Source organism: Rana temporaria, chromosome 6 (assembly GCF_905171775.1).
Source record: "Rana temporaria chromosome 6, aRanTem1.1, whole genome shotgun sequence".
NCBI lineage: Eukaryota > Metazoa > Chordata > Amphibia > Anura > Ranidae > Rana > Rana temporaria.
Window position 1 is genome coordinate 176,457,126 of NC_053494.1, and position 20,212 is coordinate 176,477,337.

A 20,212-nucleotide genomic window follows, 5' to 3' on the forward strand; every position below is an offset into this window, starting at 1 on the left:
TCAGTGTTCTGTTTTTCTTTTTAATTCATGAAAGTGTTTTTTTTTTACAAAAAAATTGCGTCAGAGCCCTCCTCACCCTAGGGCCCCCTATGTTGAGGGCATGTGGCCTGGTATGGTTTTGGAGGGTGGGCACTCACTCATCCCCCCTTTCCTGACCTGCCGGGCTGCATGCTCGCATAAGGATCTGGTATGGAATTTGGAGGGACCACCTAAAATCCATACCAGACATAAAGGGCCTGGATCCCCATGTCATTTTTTTTACAGCAATTTAAATGTCATTTCATTCATTTTTTTCCTTTAGAAATGTCAATTTTGCTGCAGTAGGTTCTATCCATGGCACATATGTGCCACTTTACAGGCAGGTTAAGGGGACCCCCAGGCTATATTTAAAGGAATCTTTAATTTTTATTGTTGCACTTTAAACATCATTAAAATCAATGCTCCTGTAAAAACAATCGTTAAAAAAAAATGCATTGATATATGTCCCCCAGGGCAGTACCCAGACCCCCATGACATTTTTTGGCCAATAACTTGCATATAATCCTTCAAAATGGTCCCCATAGGATTTAATAGGGTTCAAAAAAAATTCCCTGTTTGGGAGTTCTGGTGCAAACCAAACAAGGGGGTGTTTGGCCCATCTCTATTTAAGACAAATGATACGTTTTCATGGTACTGCTTGGGAATATTTCTATATTCCCTATAATATATTTTCCACTTTTTAAGTTCTGGTTCATTTTAATCTAGTACTGATCCACACATATTTGTCTAATTCTGTATCATTTAGGAATTTTGCATCTCCTAGATCATCTTCATATGTAGGTTTCATAAAAAAATTTTGGTCACTAAGCCACAGTCTAAATGAATGTTTTTTACCTAAAAATATAGTATCTGCTGTACTCACCAGAATAAAATGATTTTCTGTCTACTATATATCATGGGCAGTATACTATTTATACCTAAATTCCTTTTATATTAATCTATACCAATCTTTATTACACAAAAGCAATTCAATCTTCAAACTTTTATTTCACATTTCAGCAAAAAATAGCTTTTTTGATTCAAAGTTCCACATGTCAGACCTTACTAGCTGATTTTGAAAAGTCAAAGTGCACTTTGAGCCAATTTCAAATGGAACATAAAAGTACGTGAGAGCCATGTAAGAAAAGTGTATTCCCAAGCAGTATAATAGCCTTGTGTAGCTTGTTCTCATATCAGTCTACTTAAACAGTTTCTATCATGAGCCGCCTGTAGTAAGGAAAAAAAAAATACTTTCCTTTCAACATAAAATGTTGAGTATTTCCTTTGGCAACATGCAACATGTTTTTATGTCTGTGGGGCTGTATTTATCATAAGACACACAGGAAGAGAAAGGGTAGCACCAAAGCTCAAAATGTACAAATTGAAGCTGTTTTGCTAAAGGAGTTGAGAATATTCACTTAATATAGTGTGTAAATATTAATTATCCAATCATGTAAAAGGAAACAGATGTACAGATGAAATAAGCGGGACATTGCTTTTCGTATAATTGGATACAGTACTTAAGTTGAATATTCACACTATTTATTGAGAGAAGATTCTCAACCCCATTAACAGATCAGCCCAACTGTGTTTACTTTGTTTGTCCAGCTCTGCAGTGTAATGGAAAATTTGAAAAATGGAATTAACCTCCCTGGCAGTATGATTCTTTCAGAAAAAAGGTGCTGAAAGCGGTACCATTATTTGCAAGGAAATTTGGCGTTTTATACTGTAGGCCTGTAATTTTTAGGAATAAATCACTTAAATCTGACCAAACAAGAGTATTTTAAGGATCCCAGGTATGAATTTTTTTTTAAAAACAAAATTATAAATTATAATATAATAAATAATTATAAATAATTATAACAAATAATAATATAATTCAAATAAAAATTATTCAATAATGTAATCAACTCAAAATCACTGAAATTTGCTCAGTTGCAGAATTGTTGCTGTCATTATTTTTTTTCTTTTTTTTACGAATTTCCCCAAAAATCGCTATCGCACAATTCTGCAAGTGATTATAATTTATTATCGCTGTTTTCTAGCTGATCTTAAACCATTTTTGACATAAAGGGACACTTTTGGTTGCTATGGACAATCTACAGTTTGCAGGGAGAAAGAACCGTTTTTATTATATAAAATGACATGTAGGGCACTGGGCAGACCACTAGGGACAAGGGGGGTGTGTATTTTTTACATACAGTACTGTAATCTATAAGAATACAGTATACTGTATGTAATGTGTTTGTTTACGTTTTTGAATTTGGCGCCGTTCTCCGCTCCTGTGCGTCGTAACATCGCAGGGAACGGAGATCGACGGCACAGGAGGACGCTGTGTGAATCGAACGAGGTCCCGCTCGCTCACACAGCGCGGTGGCATCGCTGAATCCAGGAACAAGGTAAGAAAACACTGCCTGTGGATCCAGCGAGGCGAGCCCGAGTCTGACTCGGGGTTACCGATTTCAGCACAGAAATCTCACCCCGAGTCAGACTCGGGAATACCGCCAGGGGGGTAAAGTAAGGCAAGTTGTAGGACACAAAAGGAAGAGTCAGTTCTTTATCTTTAATATGATGCCATCATATTTTGGCTGGAGATTTTTGGAGTCTAGAGACCAGTCTGCACAAAGAGCAGATTTATGCTTACACAATTCTCTTTTCTGTTTGTGCACATGTAATATTTAAGTTACAGACATAGCCTGGAGGGCTTGGTCACCTTTGGGTTTTTATATTATTTTTTTTTGGTTTATCACTTTTATTCCTATTACAAAGAATGCAAACATCCCTAAAAGAAATAAGCATGACAGATCCACTCTATCAAAAATACCCCAGATTTCTCATTTAGCTTTAAATGCAAAAGAAAAAATATATATATATATGTTTGGGCATTTTGACTTAAATAAAAACATTAGTTTATGCCCGAGAACCAGAAGTGACGTCAGAGGTCGCTCCGGTCCTCCGAAGAGCATAGAGCTGAGTTGGGGCCATCTTGCCCTCACTCGAATTTCTGCCCAGCAAACGGCCATATTGGATCACTTCCAGGCTTAACATATCAGCTCCGGTAAGCTTGGAAACAACCGAAAAGTGTTGGGAGGGGGCACCTCTCCCACCGCTTCTAAAAGTGATCTCATGGTAAATCCACCACTGGAATCACTTTTATCGGAGATGCTGGGACAATACGATACTGGGGTTATGGCATCTAGCTGCATCCATAACTCTGGAATTTAATGTCAAATCATGACGTACATTCCCAGTCAGGCGGACAGCAAGTAAAGAAATCTACATTTATTTATATTAATCCAGGAAGCGATCTGAAGACTCTCTATAGCACTGGTCACACAACTATTAACTCTTTCCTCATGCCCCAGACCAATAAACACCAAATGCGGCATACGGCAGCTTTCTTTTGGTACAGAAACTAAAAGATATATGCAGAGAAAGGCGAGGAGCATGTATGAATGGGCAGTATCATTCAGATGAGCACAATTTCCCTAGAGTAGTGAAGCTCCCATCTGCAGCAGCGCATGTCTTCTGCCCCAGGCACAGAGGCAGCGGTAGAAGCCATTGGCTCCTACTGCTGTTAGCCAATCCTCTGAGAAAGGAACAAGGGTGGGGCTGAGTCAAGCTGTATTTGTGCATTTGTTTATGGGCACAAACAACCCTGCTCAGGAGCAAGCCTGCATGTCTGTTATGGGAGCAGACACAGAAGTAAAGCAGTGCAGAATGCTGTCGGGGGACCCCAGAAGAGGAGGTTCAGGAAAGCTCTGTGCAATATGCTTGAACAGAGCAGGTAAGTATAACTTTTTTTATTGTAGGTAAAAAAAACTGGAGACTTTAGAATCACTTTAACCTCCCTGGCGGTATGATTCTGTCTGAAAAAACATGCTGAAAGCGGTACAATTATTTGCAAGGAAATTTGGTGTTTTATATTGTAGGTCTGTAATTTTTAGGAATAACTCACTTAAATCTGACCAAACAAGAATCTAATAGGCATCCCGGGTATGACCTTTTTTAAAAACAAAATTTTAAATTATAATATAATAAATAATTATAAATAATTATAGCAAGTAATAATATAATTAAAATAAAAATTATTCAATAATGTAATCAACTCAAAATCACTGAAATGTGCTCAGTTGCAGAATTGTCGCTGTCATTATTTTTTTTTTTTATGACGAATTTCCCCACAAATCGATATCGCACAATTCTGCAAGTGATTATAATTTATTATCGCTGTTTTCTAGCTGATCTAAAACCATTTTTGACATAAAGGGACACTTTTGGACAATCTACAGTTTTTAGGCAGAAATGACATTTTTTATTTTATAAAAGAACATGCAGGACACTGGACAGACCACTAGGGACAAGGGGTGTGTGTATTTTTTACATACAGTACTGTAATCTATAAGATTACAGTATACTGTATGTAAAGTGTTTGTTTACTTTTTTGAATTTGGCGCCGTTCTCCGTCCCCGTGCGTCGTAACGTCGCAGGGAACGGAGATCGGCGGCACACGGAGACTGTGAATCGAGCGAGGAGGACCCGCTCGATCACACAGCGGGGTGGCATCGCTGGATCCAGGGACAAGGTGAGTAACTTGCCTGTGGATTCAGCGATCAGGTAAGCCGCGCCGCTGCACACTCTGCACGTCCAGCCCGAGCGTGACTCGGGGATACCGATCTTTGCATAAAAAATCAACCCCGAGTCACGCTCGGGTTTACCGCCAGGGAGGTTAAAGCGTTTGTTAACCCCAAAAAAACTGATACTGTACCTATAAAGCATGTTATACAGCACAGTGCTTGTGCTGTGTAATTTGGCATCCTGTATACCCTAAAAAAAACAGCTGATCCTGCCTGACTATACCCTCCCCTCTGCAAACAGACCACGTTAATCATGGCTGCTGAGCCCCTGACATTGTGGTCCATTTGCATGATTCCGTCAGCTGCATCCCTGCTCTCTGCAGCTCTCCCTGTGTCTGTGTCCTCTGTCCTCCTTCCCCCCTGCTTGTACCAGTACCCGTCCCCCAAATCCCCCCTGCTTCTCTCTATCTGCTATGGAATCTTCTTATCCCCTCCTTAATAACATGTTTCCCTGTGCCTGTTTAATGTAAAAGATCTGCCCATCTGTACCTTGTATGAGCTCCAGGCGCTCAACTGATTGTCGGCTGTTTGTCTCTTCTCTCCCCCTCCTCCCCGTCTGACTTTAGCGGGACAACTTGGCCCCACCCATTGCAGCTGTGAGCTTATATTAGTACAGATCGGCAGATTTTTTTACAGACCACAGGCACAGGGCCACATTAAGGTACAGAGGGGATAAGAAGATTTCATAGAAGTGGGTTAACAACCACTTTAAGAATACTAAAATTCATTGTGTAAAATGTGTACACACAGCTTCAGCAACCTATGATGTACTGCATAGAATGACGTTATTTATAAATAAATCGCCATAAAAGATGCTTTGATTTCTAAGCAGCACTACAGTTTAATTTGCTTTGCATTTTGTTTGTACATATCCAGGTTTAAAAGTAATAATGGCACCTGGAGCTTGAATAAAATGCTAACAAGATATCAGATTAAGTCAGGAATGAGGAATTCACCTTTCTCTGTGTTTGGTTTAGTTTGAATGAAGATACTCAATTGAAACAATGATACACTCTTGAGCTGTCCTCTAGAGAACAGTGTATTCTGCTGAAGAGATTCATGAATATGTGCAGACTACAATCCAACAAGAACCTGCCTTTATGAAAGAACCACAAGGAGCTTATCAGTTTTTACTTATTTATATAATCATACAAAGAAGACATACTACATAATTTATTTTATATACTGTATGTATATATATATATATATATATATATATATATATATATATATATATATATATATATATATATATATATATATATATATACAGTATATATGCAAGAAATGACAGAATTACAGGGAAACTACCTGCCAGTAGAGTGAACTTGAACAAAATTATTTCAGAATGAGAAGCTGCTGATATTAATAAATGTAACTGATTTACACTTTACCTTCTTTCCTTGAAATGAGAGAATAACTAATGAGCAGTCTAGGAGAAAGCTTGAAAGTCGTTGTGTCTGAGCAGCTTATTGTCACTCCAGCTTGCATATACCAGAGTAAGGAAAGCGCTTTTTACGTTGTATAAGCAGAACTTTATTTTTTAATTCAGAAATTTTATATTTCTTTTACATGTACCTGACCAGTAGAGGCACAGGATTTCCATAAACACTAAAGCCTCGTACACACGATCAGATATCTGATGGAATTTAATTCCTATGGATTTTTTCGTCGGATATCCGATGAAGCTGACTTTCATCAGTCTTGCCTACAACACACGATCAGTCACAAAATCCGACCGCGCCAAAACGTGGTGACGTAAAACACTACGACGTGCTGAAAAAAATGAAGTTCGATGCTTCCGAACATGCGTCGACTTAATTCTGAGCATGCATGGATTTTTGACCGATGGACTTCCACACAGACGATCGTTTTTTTCTATTGTTTTTTTATCCATAGGAAAAATGTAACCACTTAAGACCCGGACCATTATGCAGGTTAAGGACCTTGCCCCTTTTTGCAATTCGGCCCTGATCCGCTTTAACTGACAATTGCGCGGTCGTGCGACATAGCTCCCAAACAAAATTGGCGTTCTTTTTTTCCCACAAATAGTGCTTTATTTTGGTGGTATTTGATCACCTCTGCGGTTTTTATTTTTTGCGCTATAAACAAAAATAGAGCGTCAATTTTGAAAAAAAAAACAATATTTTTTACTTTTTGCTATAATAAATATCCCCCAAAAATATATATAAAAAAACATTTATTTTTCCTCAGTTTAGGCCGATACGTGTTCTTCTACAGTACATATTTTTGAAAAAAAAAACGCAATAAGCGCTTTTAACGATTGGTTTGCGCAACATTTATAGCGTTTACAAAATAGGGGATAGTTTTATTGCATTGTTATTAATATATATTTTTTTACTACTAATGGCGGCGATCATGGATTTTTTTCATGACTGCGACATTATGGCGGGCACATCGGACAATTTTGACACATTTTTGGGACCATTGTCATTTTCACAGCAAAAAGTGCTATAAAAATGCACTGTTTACTGTGAAAATGACAATTGCAGTTTAGGAGTTAACCACTAGGGGGCACTGTAGGAGTTAAGTGTGACCTCATATGTGTTTATAACTGTAGGGGGGCAGGGCTGGATGTGTGATGTCAGTGATCGTCTTTCCCTCTATCAGGGAACAGACAATCACTAACACTGCCACAATGAAGAACGGGGAAGGTGTGTTTACGTACGGCCACTTCAGAGGTGAACCGATGAAAACGGTCCGTCGGACCATTCTCATCGGTTTTGTCCGACCGTGTGTATGTGGCCTAAGTGTAGCAATATGGTTACATTAAATGAAGGTACAACATTTAGCAACATATTGCTACACTTATGCCGCATACACACGATCGGTCAAACCGATGAGAACGGTCTGATGGACCGTTTTCAGCGGTTAACCGATGAAGCTGACTGATGGCCAATCGTGCCTACACACCATGAGTTAAAAAAACAATCGTGTCAGAACGCGGTGACGTAAAACACAACGACGTGCTGAAAAAAACAAAGTTCAATGCTTCCAAGCAAGCGTCGACTTGATTCTGAGCATGCCTGGATTTTTAACCGATGGATGTGCCTACAAATTATCGTTTTTTTTTCTATCGGTTAGGTATCCATCGGTTAAATTTAAAACAAGATTGCTTTTTTTAACCTATGGATAAATAACCGATGGGGCCCACACACGATCGGTTTGGTCCGATGAAAACGGTCCATCAGACCGTTCTCATCGGTTTGACCGATCGTGTGTACGCGGCATTAGAGGTGCCTCTCTTCTCTTTTATACCCTGTAGCTTCTGCTGGATTTTGCTTCTAATCCCCTTGTGGAGGCTTCCATTTGTGGATGGACATTTTATGGTAACACAACCTATCACATTGTTATAATCTTTTTATATGGACTATAGACTGAAGGACTTATGAATAAATGGTTGCAGAACGAATCATCTGAGGCCCCGTACACACGTCCGAGAAACTCGACGGGCAAAACACATCGTTTTGCTCGTCGAGTTCCTTGTGAAGCCGCCGAGGATCTCGGCGAGCCAAGTTTCCTCATTGACTAACGAGGAAATAGAGAACATGTTCTCTATTTGGCCCGATGAGATCCTCGTCGGTTTCCTCGGCCAAAAGTGTACAGACGACCGGGTTTCTCGTCAGAATACGGCTCCGATCGAGTTTCTGGCTGAATTCTGCCGAGAAACTCGGTCGTGTGTACAGGGCCTGAGTTTCCATTATTTCTTATGGGGAAATTCGCCATATACAAGTGCTTTGGATTACAAGCATGTTTCCATAACGAATATATATTTTTTTCAACACGTGACCAGCAGCAGAGGATTAGAAGTCTACAGACAGGCTGGAAAATAACTGACAGCTGTGTATCGATTAGTAAAAAGGGTAAAAAGGTTAAAAAAAAAATATTACAGTGCCATTATCCATATAAAGAAGGGACAATATAAATTTAACAGCATGTGTATAGTATTACTTTAACATGTTAATATCTTTTGCAGACTACAGGCAGCCATGCTGAAACACATTGTTTAGGCATGGTCCAACATTGTCACTCTTAGGAAGATACTCCAGAGCAATATTGTGCAACCAAATCTGGAGCAAGCTTATGTAGACAGGAAGTGACAGAATGAGATCAGCACAACTGAGATGCAAAAATTGCAAGCCAAAAGAAAAGGAAAAACAGTATCTTATGAGAAAACCATGGACATAATTTACCATACACAGCACTTTAAAGCTGATCTCCATGTTTCATTTAACTTTACATACCAAGCTGGTCCAAACAAACTATTTGCTTCATTAACAGTTATGCTCCATACACACGATCGGTTTTCCTGTTGGAAAAAGTCTGATGAAAGGAATCCCGACTGTGTATATGCTCAGACTTTTTCCAGCGGAAAAACGGCTGGAAAAAGATAGAGAGCAGGATCTCGTTTTTTCTCGTCAGGAAAAAAAAAATGATCGGAATTTCTGATCGTGTGTAAAAATAACAACGCGCAAAATTCCTACGCATGCTCGGAAACAATTTGACGCATGCTCAGAAGCATTAAACTTAATTTTCTTGGCTCGTCGTAGTCTTTTATGTCATCGCATTCTTGGCAGTCAAAAGTTCACCAAACTTTTGTGTGACCGTGTGTATGCAAGGCAGGCTTGAGAGGAATTCCATCGGAAAAAACATCAAACTATTTCCGATGGGAAAACTGATTGTGTGTACGGGGCATAACAGCGGTTGTGTGTGCAGTATACACTGTATGTAGCCTCAGCTACATGCACTATACAGCAGTGTGTTCCAGCAGTGGGATTAGAACTTCCCATCCCACTCCTGATTTTTTTTTTTTTGAGATAGACCAAAGTGAAGAGGTGACATGATGATGTCAAAACTGGAGGAAGCTTTATATTCATTCATAGATTGCAATGCTTCTTCTGAATGGCTGAGCAGCGCTCAGCCCAGCTCGATTTTGTCCCTGGAGTTGGATGTAATTTCTCGTCCTGCTGCTGGAACACAGAACTGTATAATGTATTTAGCTGAGGTTAGATACAGTTTATACATTGCACACAGTTGATGCAACGGTTAGTAAAGTAGATAGTTTATTTGGAACAGCTTGGTCCAAACAAACTATTTAAAGTTACAGTGTTACTAAACCAAGGATTTGCATTTACTATATCTGATCTCCTAGAGTACAAAGAAAATTGAAATGCAATTATTTTAGTGAATGCAAACTACTAACTACACTGGTCAAAGCGTGTAGGAGGAGTTTTCATTTTACTCTAATTGTCCTATGAAGGTGCAGGACCCCTGACCCTCTGTCTGGACAGTCCTGTTTGGCCCTATGCTGATCACATTTCTCCCAAGAAAAAAAAAACTTCCTAGCAATACACACCAAACTGAGCATGTGCAGAATGACTCCAAAGGCTCTGTCTTATCAGGAGATGGATTGGGGACAGTAAAATAAGAGGAGGATCAGTGAAGACAGAATCAAACAGCCGTTTTACACAATGCAGATGATTAACCCCTTATGTTTCACAGCGAGTACAACAAGCATACTTTACTGCCGATACAGACTGATTTTACTGTTGTGGGTTTTGTAACACTTTAAAGGAAACATGGAGATCGGCGTAAACAAACTGAATGTCAAAGAGCTGCTGTACTTGTGACTTTTTGGTAAAAGAGATGCAACAGAGCAAATCTCCCAAAGTGAGAATAATTGTCATCATAGACATATTGCCATATTGGGTCCACACAAATGCATTTTTATATATACAAGCTGTTTTTATGCAGTTTATTTAATGTAGGTAATGGTGTTATGTAATGGATCTTATTTGTTGAGGTCTATACATAGTTTTAGTAATTTATGAGGATAAAATAAAGTTTTACTCATTCAATTATAGAACAGATAGAAATGTCTTTATTTAGTCTCTCTGCCAGTATTTTTATGAGACATCCTAAATGTTGGTAATTTATTTTTTTTGGACTAGCGGGGTGGGTGGACATCAGCCTTAAACTTTTAACCACTTGCCGACCGCGCACCGCCGAAATACGTCCACAAGGTGGCTCTCCTAGGCGAGAGCACGTAATATGACGTCCTGCCTATTAGCCGCCACTACGGGCGCGCGCGCGCCGCCACTAGGGGCGCACGCGCGCCGCCGGAGGCGCGCACGCGCACCCCCCGCTCGCCCCCGACTCCCGTGCGTGTGCCCGGCGGGCGCGATCGCCGCCGGGCACACGCGATCGCTCGGTACAGAGCGGGGAACGGGAGCTGTGTGTGTAAACACACAGCTCTCGGTCCTGTCAGCAGGGGAAATGCTGATCTTCGGTTCATACAATGTATGAACCGTGGATCAGTGTTTCCCCTAGTGAGGCCACCGCCCCCCCCACAGTAAGAACACACCCAGGCATACTTAACCCCTTCCCCGCCCCCTAGTGTTAACCCCTTCACTGCCAGTGGCATTTTTATAGTAATCCAATGCATTTTTATAGCACTGATCGCTATAAAAATGCCAATGGTCCCAAAAATGTTTCAAAAATGTCCGCCATAATGTCGCAATACCGAAAAAAAATCGCTGATCGCCGCCATTACTAGTAAAAAAAAATATTAATAAAAATGCCATAAAAATACCCCCTATTTTGTAAACGCTATAACTTTTGCGCAAACCAATCAATAAACGCTTATTGCGATTTTTTTTTACGAAAAATATGTAGAAGAATACGTATCGGCCCAAACTGAGGAAAAAAAATGTTTTTTTATATATTTTTGGGGGATATTTATTACAGCAAAAAGTAAAAAATATTCATTTTTTTCAAAATTGTCGTTCTATTTTTGTTTATAGCGCAAAAAATAAAAAACGCAGAGGTGATCAAATACCACCAAAAGAAAGCTCTATTTGTGGGAAAAAAAGGACGCCAATTTTGTTTGGGAGCCACGTCGCACGACCGCGCAATTGTCTGTTAAAGCGACGCAGTCCCGAATCGCAAAAAGTACTCTGGTCTTTGGGCAGCAATATGGTCCGGGGGGTAAGTGGTTAAATAGCAATCAAAACTTGATAGAGGGTCTTATGCATCCCCATGCCATTCAAAACTAATAAATAACTTTGCATAGAGATACATATTAACCACTTGTTGACCGTCTCACGTCGATATACGTTAGCAGAATGGCTCTCCTGCGCAAAATGACGTACCTGTATGTCAGCCCGTGAAAGCAGGATAGCGAGCGCAGGAGAGGCAGAACAGGGAACTGCAAACAATGCATTTCCCCCGTTCTGTCTAGTGACATGACAGGGATCTACTGCTCCCAGTGATCGGGAACAGTGATCTCTGTCATGTTTCAGTAAGCCCACCCCCCCCTACAGTTAGCACACACTGAGGGTACACACTTAACCCCTTGATCGCCCCCTAGTGTTAACCCCTTTCCTGCCAGTGCAATTTTTACATTGATCAGTACATTTTTGTCTCTGGTCACTGGTCCCCAAAAAGTGTAATTTGGGGTCAGATTTGTCAGCCGCAATGTTGCTAAAAATCGCAGATCACCGCCATTACCAGTAAAAACAATAAAAAAAATAAAAGTTCCTAAATCGATCCCGTAGTTTATAGACAAGATAACTTTTGTGCAAATCGATCAATATTCGCCTACTGCGATTTTTTTTCCCAAAAATATGTAGAAGAATATATATCGGCCTAAACTGATGAATACATTTGTTTTGTTATAAATATTTTTTTGGGATATGTATTATAGCAGAAAGTAAAAAAATATATATATTTTTATTTTTCAAAATTGTCGCTTTTTTTGTTTATAGAGCAAAAAATAAAAAACGCATGGGTGATCAAATACCACCAAAAGAAAGCTCTATTTGTTTGGGTACAGCATCGCATGAGCACACAATTGTCAGTTAAAGCGTGGCAGTGCAGTATCAACAAAAATGCTCTGGCCATTAAGGAGGCAAATTCTTCCGGAGCTGAACTGGTTAAGAAAGGTCCACTTTCAGGAGGCCTTTAAAGGGGTGTCCCAGCCTTTTTTAAGTTTATTAAAAGTCAGCAGCTACAAAAAGTGTAGCTGCTGGCTTTTAATAAACAGACACTTACCTGCTCCACGGTTCCAGCGACGCGCCGGCCGGCGCTCCGCTCCTCACCCCCCTCTTCATTCCTAGTGTGGGCACCTGGCAGTGACAGCTTTCGGCTTCATGGCCGGGCACCCACTGCGCATGCGCGAGCGGCACTGCGCATGCGCGAGCGGCGCGGCGCCGTCCAGTTGGACAGGCGCTCGCCTACAGGGAGGGGCTGTAATTAGGCGATTCAGCTATTCACCTTACCAGCCCCTCGGCGGAAGGAGGAAGTGGGACAGGAAGTCCCGCTCCTCCTGAAGCCCCCACTCCCCCCCAAAAAAATTACATGCCAAATGTGGCATGTAAGGGGGCAAGGAGTGGATTAAGCGGAAGTTCCATTTTTAGGTGGAACTCCGCTTTAAGAAGGATTGTAGCTTCCCTGAACAGCTCAGTTATTGAGCACATCCACCCTGCATATTCACAAGGGACCAATGACATGGAGAGACCTGAAGTTGGGGAGTGGGAGCTTGCTGCTCTAAGATTTAAACCAGGACTCTTACCCAAATATTTATGCCAGTGCAATCATGTGTATCCAGTCCTTTGCTAAGTGCATGTATGTGAATGTGGGCCTTACTTTTATCTAGATTATACATATTTCATATTTTTCTGTTTTTATAATAATGTTTCCAGTGTGACAGCCATTATACATACTCATGTGCATTTGTAAGCATTGCAGATAAGAGATCACCAGGACAGCTGAAAGCCATAATTAATAGTATAAAAATAATATACCGTTATACTGTAATTTGACTTGTTTTTTTGCACAAAATATTCCACAAATTTGCATTTGCAGAGTAAAACGTAAAAGCATGAAGATATTGCTAAATATGAGTTCCAACAATGCCACTTTACCAGCTTAATGACTTTGACTGGCATGTTTAATCTAATCTGTCAGTTATTACTAAGACATGTATATCTCATAATGAATTTGCAAATCATTTTGCAAAATACGAGGCACAGATTTTTTATTTTTTTTCCTTGCTAGAAATGCCATGACAAACCAGCTTCGTCTGTGACAAACAGCATCCTAGAGACAATTGTATTCCAGATCTACCATCGCACGGCTTGGGGTTATGATCCCACCAATATTTAAAATAGTTCAGATTACATTCCATTGTTTGGAGAAAGAGTTTATTACTCATTATCTACCAGTTTACTCATGATTGATATAACATTCTGCTCAGCAGGGAAAAAAACTGAGAAAGTTTTATGAATAATTTATAAAATCTTGGCATATTTAAGATACAGGCAGTAAGCGCCAGAGTGTAGTTTCATATGCTTTTCTTTATTGCATAATGGCAGAAAATGTTCTATACATGAGTCGCTATTAAATATCAGCCTTAAATGCTAAAATATTTGGATGTTCCTCAGATGAGAGGTCAATGGTTTTAAAGTCACAACTTTTAAGTTGAACTTTTAGGGAAATAATTTGCCTTTTTTTATTATCAAATAATATATGATGATTTTTTATTATTAAATAGTGTAAATATTTATTTATTTAATACTATTAAAGTGATATTTTCTGTTCCACCAGTGATTTTATTTTCATCTGAGTAAAGTTCTCTGTTATAGGGTCTATTTTCCCACAACAAATATTTACATTTTTGTTTTTGAAGCCCATATATTGCGATAGTCACTGAATTCTCCTATATCCTGGCAATTCTGGTAACTGTGGATTGGTTGCCAGCTCTGCCCACCTACCACAGATACATTGGAGCAAGACTTCCTAGAATGGTGATGCAATGCCTTAAACTCTGATGGGAAAATTTAACAGCATTTATGAAGTCACATGGGACTCGGGAGGGAGTAGTCAGCCCACCACTATCCACAAATAACTGAAACATTAATGCTGAATGAACAGAACTTTTTACAGGGTAAACATGCATGCAAAGGTATCCCCCAGCATAGACCAAAAGCTGTGAACATTTGAGATGTTATTGCAAATTTATAATGCTAAATATTCTCTTTTGTGTTATTTTCAACAGGGTTCCCCTGCTGCAGGTTTATCAGATATGGATGACATCATTACTTGAACACAGATGATTTACTGAAAATTAGTTATTGACTCATGGATATCGCTCACAGTCTATTTTGTTATGCATCTCCAAGGGTATAGTTGGGAAACCATGGATTGAGATGCATAACGTAGTTCAAAAACTGCAGTGGTCATACAGTATTCTCTGGGGAGAAGACAGCAGCACAGAGAGTCATATATGACTGGAATACCTAGGAAGATGGATAAGGCAGGAAGCACATTTGTATGTGTGTGTGTGAATGTACATACAGAGAAGAAACAAAGAATAGATAGAATATAGACAGTCAGATAAATAAAATAGTTATGCATCCAGATCTGCCAGCTTGATTAAAGTGGTTCAAACAAGTACATTATCTCAGTTCCCTAGGGTTTTACATATGCATTATAAGCAATGAAGTATATATGCAAATAGATTCTGTACAATTTTAATATACATGTGAAATATTTCCTTTGAATATATTAAAGAGTGCTTGACGTCAAAAAGTAGAAAACGATGCATGTAACATGCTTGTACTTGCCATATGCATATGTAAGAAACAACGTAAACGTCTCATTAAAAAAAAATGTTGTTGCAAATATGAGGATGTGGCTAGGGTAGCCATTTTGATTTTTTCAGTAGAATGAGTCAGAACTTCAGTTGGGGATTTATTGTTCTCTGTTACCCTTTTGGAAAAAAAATTCCTTAAAGGAGGTCCACACAAAAGTGGAACTTCCGCTGTCTGTATTCCTCCCCCCCTCCAGTGTCACATTTGGCACCTTTCAGGGGGAGGGGGGCGCAGATACCTGTATAATACAGGTATTTTCACCCACTTATGGGCATAGAAAGCCACAGAATCAACAGGTATCTAAGACACTTCCCGTCCCCCCCGCTGTCTTGTGGGAGACACACGGGACCATTCGGATTGTGCAGCGCGACTCGTGCATGCGCAGTAGGGAACCAGGAAGTGAAGCCGCAAAATGGCGGCAGCAGCATCCGAGAGCTGAGATACGGATCGGCCTCGGGTGCCGACATCTTAGGCGCCCTGGACATGTAAGTGTCCTTATTTTAAAATGCAGTAGCTGCAGTATTTGTAGCTCCTGACTTAAAAAAATAAAAAGTGTTACTAAACGCACAACAGTAAAATCAGTCTGTATATGCAGTAAAGCATGATTGTTAGACTCACTGTAGAACCTAAGGGGTTAATCCTCTGCATTGTGTAAAAAGACTGCTTGATCCTGCACAGATTTCCCTCTTCTTCCACTGACTCCAGAAAAGGTCAGAATAAGACAGAGCTTTTGGAGTCAGGCTGCACATACTCAGTTTGGTGTGTATTGGTAGAGAGTTTTTTTTTTGCTTGGGAGGGTGCATGTGATCAGCACTGGGCCAATCAGCACTGTCCAGACAGAGGGTCGGGGGTCCTGGATCCTGATAGTACAGTGCAGTATAAAAACTCCTATTACAATCTCTACCAGGAACTGATAGAAGTCATAAGATGCTATATAGATATAGTGAATGTAGGGTCCTGAGTTTAGTAACACTCTAACTCTTGTTCCTGTGATGCCCATGTCAAAAGTTGGGTGTTTGGTCATCTCTGGGACAGGAAGGCATGGACAGCATTATACATACTGTCAAAGGTTTGAACCCTTCTCCACACTACTATTTTTTTTTGTTCTTGTCCATGTCTAGACTGCTTAAAGGAAAAAGGTTGGGACTTTATTTGAAGCATAGGGTGGAAAGGTGACAATGAACAAATAATGTCTGGTGAATAGATTGTAATGCTATCTAAAAACACTATATCATAGTACTATGCAAACAAAAATTATAAATTGAATAAAATGTATTTCCTTTATATAACACACATAAGCATCATAGCATGATAACATAGTAGCATAGAAGTACATATTAATAATAACAACATTTATAAAACACTAGACTTCTTTGATTCATATTGACATTGTCTATATAAAAAAGGTCATAAATGCTATTGCATGGTACAGTAAAACAAATTTTTGTGATAATCCTGAGCTATAAACACATGATTGTAGCATCTAAATAGCTTGACGTGTTTCATGGATTACCTCCACTCATCAGGAGCAGATGTGGGATAGATAACCCGCTTACAGATCAACTAAGAGTCTGAATTAGAGTGATGAGGGCCGAAGGCGGGCTGGGAAGATCATCAGTCCTGGGAGCTGAGATGGTATAACCCATGGCACAATGGTGGAAAACTATCAAGAGACAGATATCTCTGGGAGTGTGGACCCCCAAGGTGATGAAGGTGATGTGAGTAGCATCACCATAGTAACTCTTGAACGCCTAAACCAACCCACATTGTTCAAAATGGTGCACACTGCACAATGTCTACAGAAATATATAAAGTCCCAATCTGTTTTCTTTTAAGCAGTCTTGTAATCAGGGATGGAGACAATTGACTTATGGTCTGTGCCTCATGTAAAGTCCCAACCCTTCCTTTTTTCCATTTTTTTTATATTGGACAGATTTCCCATCATGCCCTGTCCAGAACAGAAAGACTAGCACAACAAAAAAATTAACAGAGGCTGTAATTTTTCCCTACTCCAAGTTTTGCCTGTATTTGGGCTTTACTGTTTCAAATGAAGGACGCAATCTGATTGCTCATTAGGTTCCAAATTTGCTCTTGTATGATCCAAAAGATATACAGTAAAACCTTGGATTAAGAGTAACTTGGTCTAAGAGGGTTTTGCAAGACAAGCACATTTGTTTTATACATTTTGACTTGATAAATGAGCAATGTCTTGATATACAAGTAGTGTCACTTTACAACTGAGTATAAAAGAGAAGAGAGCTGCTTCTAAGTTTAGCAATAGTGTTACATTTAATGAAGGTACAAAATTTAGCAATTCACAGCGCCGGGACCCTTTGGGGTAAGACCGCGCTATATTAAGATACCTCTCAACTCAAAATGGTTGATGTTTAAAACAGGCCCATCTAAGTATGAAGGCATCCGGGGTAAAGCTGTCCACATAGATCATCCTCCACACCGCCATTAAGGTCATCCCTTCCACGCTGCACTCCATGAGCACTTCAAGCCTCACTTTTAGATTGCATGGTAGTCTAGTTTTCCTGGTCACAATTGCAGACTGACAGCGGTGAGAGCCATCGGTGTGGGGGATAATCTATGTGGACAGCTTTACCCCGGATACCTGCATACTTAGATTTGCCTCTTTTATTTATTATCAACCATGGGCGTTGCTATATGTTGAACCTTCATTAAATGCAACCATATTGCTACACTTAGAGGCACCTCTCTTCTCTTTTATTCTCTGAAGCTCCTGCTGAATTTTGCTTCTAATCCCCTTGTGGAGGCTGCCATTTGTGGATGGACATTTTATGGGTACACAGACTATCACATTTCTTATAATCATTTTATATGGACTATAAACTAAGGTACTTATAAATAAATGGTTGTGGAATGAATCATCTGAGTTTCAATTATTTCTTATGGGGAAATTCACTTTGATATACCAGTGCTTTAGATTACAAGCTTGTTTCCTGGAATAAATTATGCTCGCAATCCAAGGTTTTATTGTGATCTTAATTTCATAGGTGTGATTACAACTTCCAGCATCATCTTTTCTGATCAAATGACATCTCAGAGTAAAGAAGTCAACAGTGGAAAGCTTTCCTCTGCCAGCTGTTGTAATAGGAGGTCTGAAAAAAGAAAAGGTAACTATAAAATTATCACCATGTGGCACTGGCCTGCATCACAAATGCCCCCCCCCCCCCCCAGCTCAGTTCTCCCCCGAAATATATATAGCAGAAATCCTTTAAGTTTAAAAAAATACTGAGTGAAATGCACATATATTTAAAGGTTAGTATTCTTGCCCTGTAGCAATGTTGTCCTAGATATGATGCTGACTGGCAATATATCTGCATGGAGCTTGTATGTTTTTACATATTGGCGGATTTCCTCTAGCAGCTTTTATGCTCAGAGTCTAAATAAATATTTGTATGTTAACTGGTCTCAGCCTAAATTGAATGCTTATAGGTACAACTCCGGGAGGAGCTGTAAGCTTTTCTGGGGCAGGAACATTGGTGGGTGGGCCACTGTACATTATACTGTAAAGCTCTGATATGCATGCAAAGTTGAAAAAAAAGTAGATAAATGAACTACATAGATCTTATCACAACTGTATATGATGGAGAGAGCTCTCTAATCTCTCTCCATCTATCTTTTTTCTGTCCTCCTTCTTTCTCTCCCTCTCACTCTTTTGTTTCCATAAGGCAATGAGGAATCATTCTTAAACAATTGTCTATGCCTATGTTTCAAATGAACATATGCTTTATTTTTTCTATTCTATCTTCACAGCACCCTCTAGTGAATTAATGATGCATTTAATGTACTATGAAAGAAAAATAAAGCTTTTATTTATACAGTAAGTTAAACAGTCTAGTGCAATTTTGCCAGAATCGTTTCCAGTAAAACTATAGCTAAAAGTGTTGATTTTGTCCTTAGCTTGTGATCATATGGGTAATACCTCTAAGTGGTTGCTTAATATGTATCAACAGAACTTTACAAGTTAATAAACACATTAGATATTTAGTCATCAAAGATCCACATTTTCATGATCCTGCATGATTCATTTTGACTGCAGATAAATAAACCACTTCTGTGCAACCTACCCATTGATTGTGGATAATTCAGATACTGCCCAAGTCATTTAGGTTTTAGTTCTTTATGAATAAAACAATATCACTCTCCACCTTAGAAACTTGTTGTGCTCTACGAAGGACTTTCCCTTGAATGCATGCCATCTCCTAAAAAGAAAATAAGGCAAAGAGAGTTTGGGTCTTTTTGTCTTTCTTCATTGTTACCACTAGTAGTGGATACAAGTCCCATCTTTCTAACAGTGATAACGTTTCTAGAGTCTGTTTCTAGATTAGTGTCGTTTTTTTTTTTTTTTCTTCTTGTAGTTGGGGCTAGGAATGCTAATGTCAATAAATGAGAAGTTTGGATCATTTTTCACTCTGGATAAGTCTTTGATAAACGTTAAAAAGAAAGAGAAATGTGTAAGATTTTTCTCTTTACACCTTAAGCCCACTGTTGCCCACTTCTTCTTTGATATTGTAAGACAATGGTGTTGCAAGTATGTGTACACTATGTGCAATGTCTAAGAAGCCAAGACTTGGTAGGTGTTGCACTTTCGCTTTTGTCACACGTGGCACCCCTGCGACCCTTATGGACAGGCCACCGCAGGTTAGAAAAGAACTTTGGTTATTTGGGCGTTCTGATGGCAAAGGGAAGACAAATATGGCCACTGGCCATATTTGGGCAATGACACCAATAATTTAGTAAAAAATGCATGTAAACCGTGCATGTGTACGAGGCTTAAGTCTCTTTAATGGAGCCCCGGACACAGTAAAACCCCAACAGGGGGTGCTAATTCTTCCCATCTAAAATGAAGAAAAA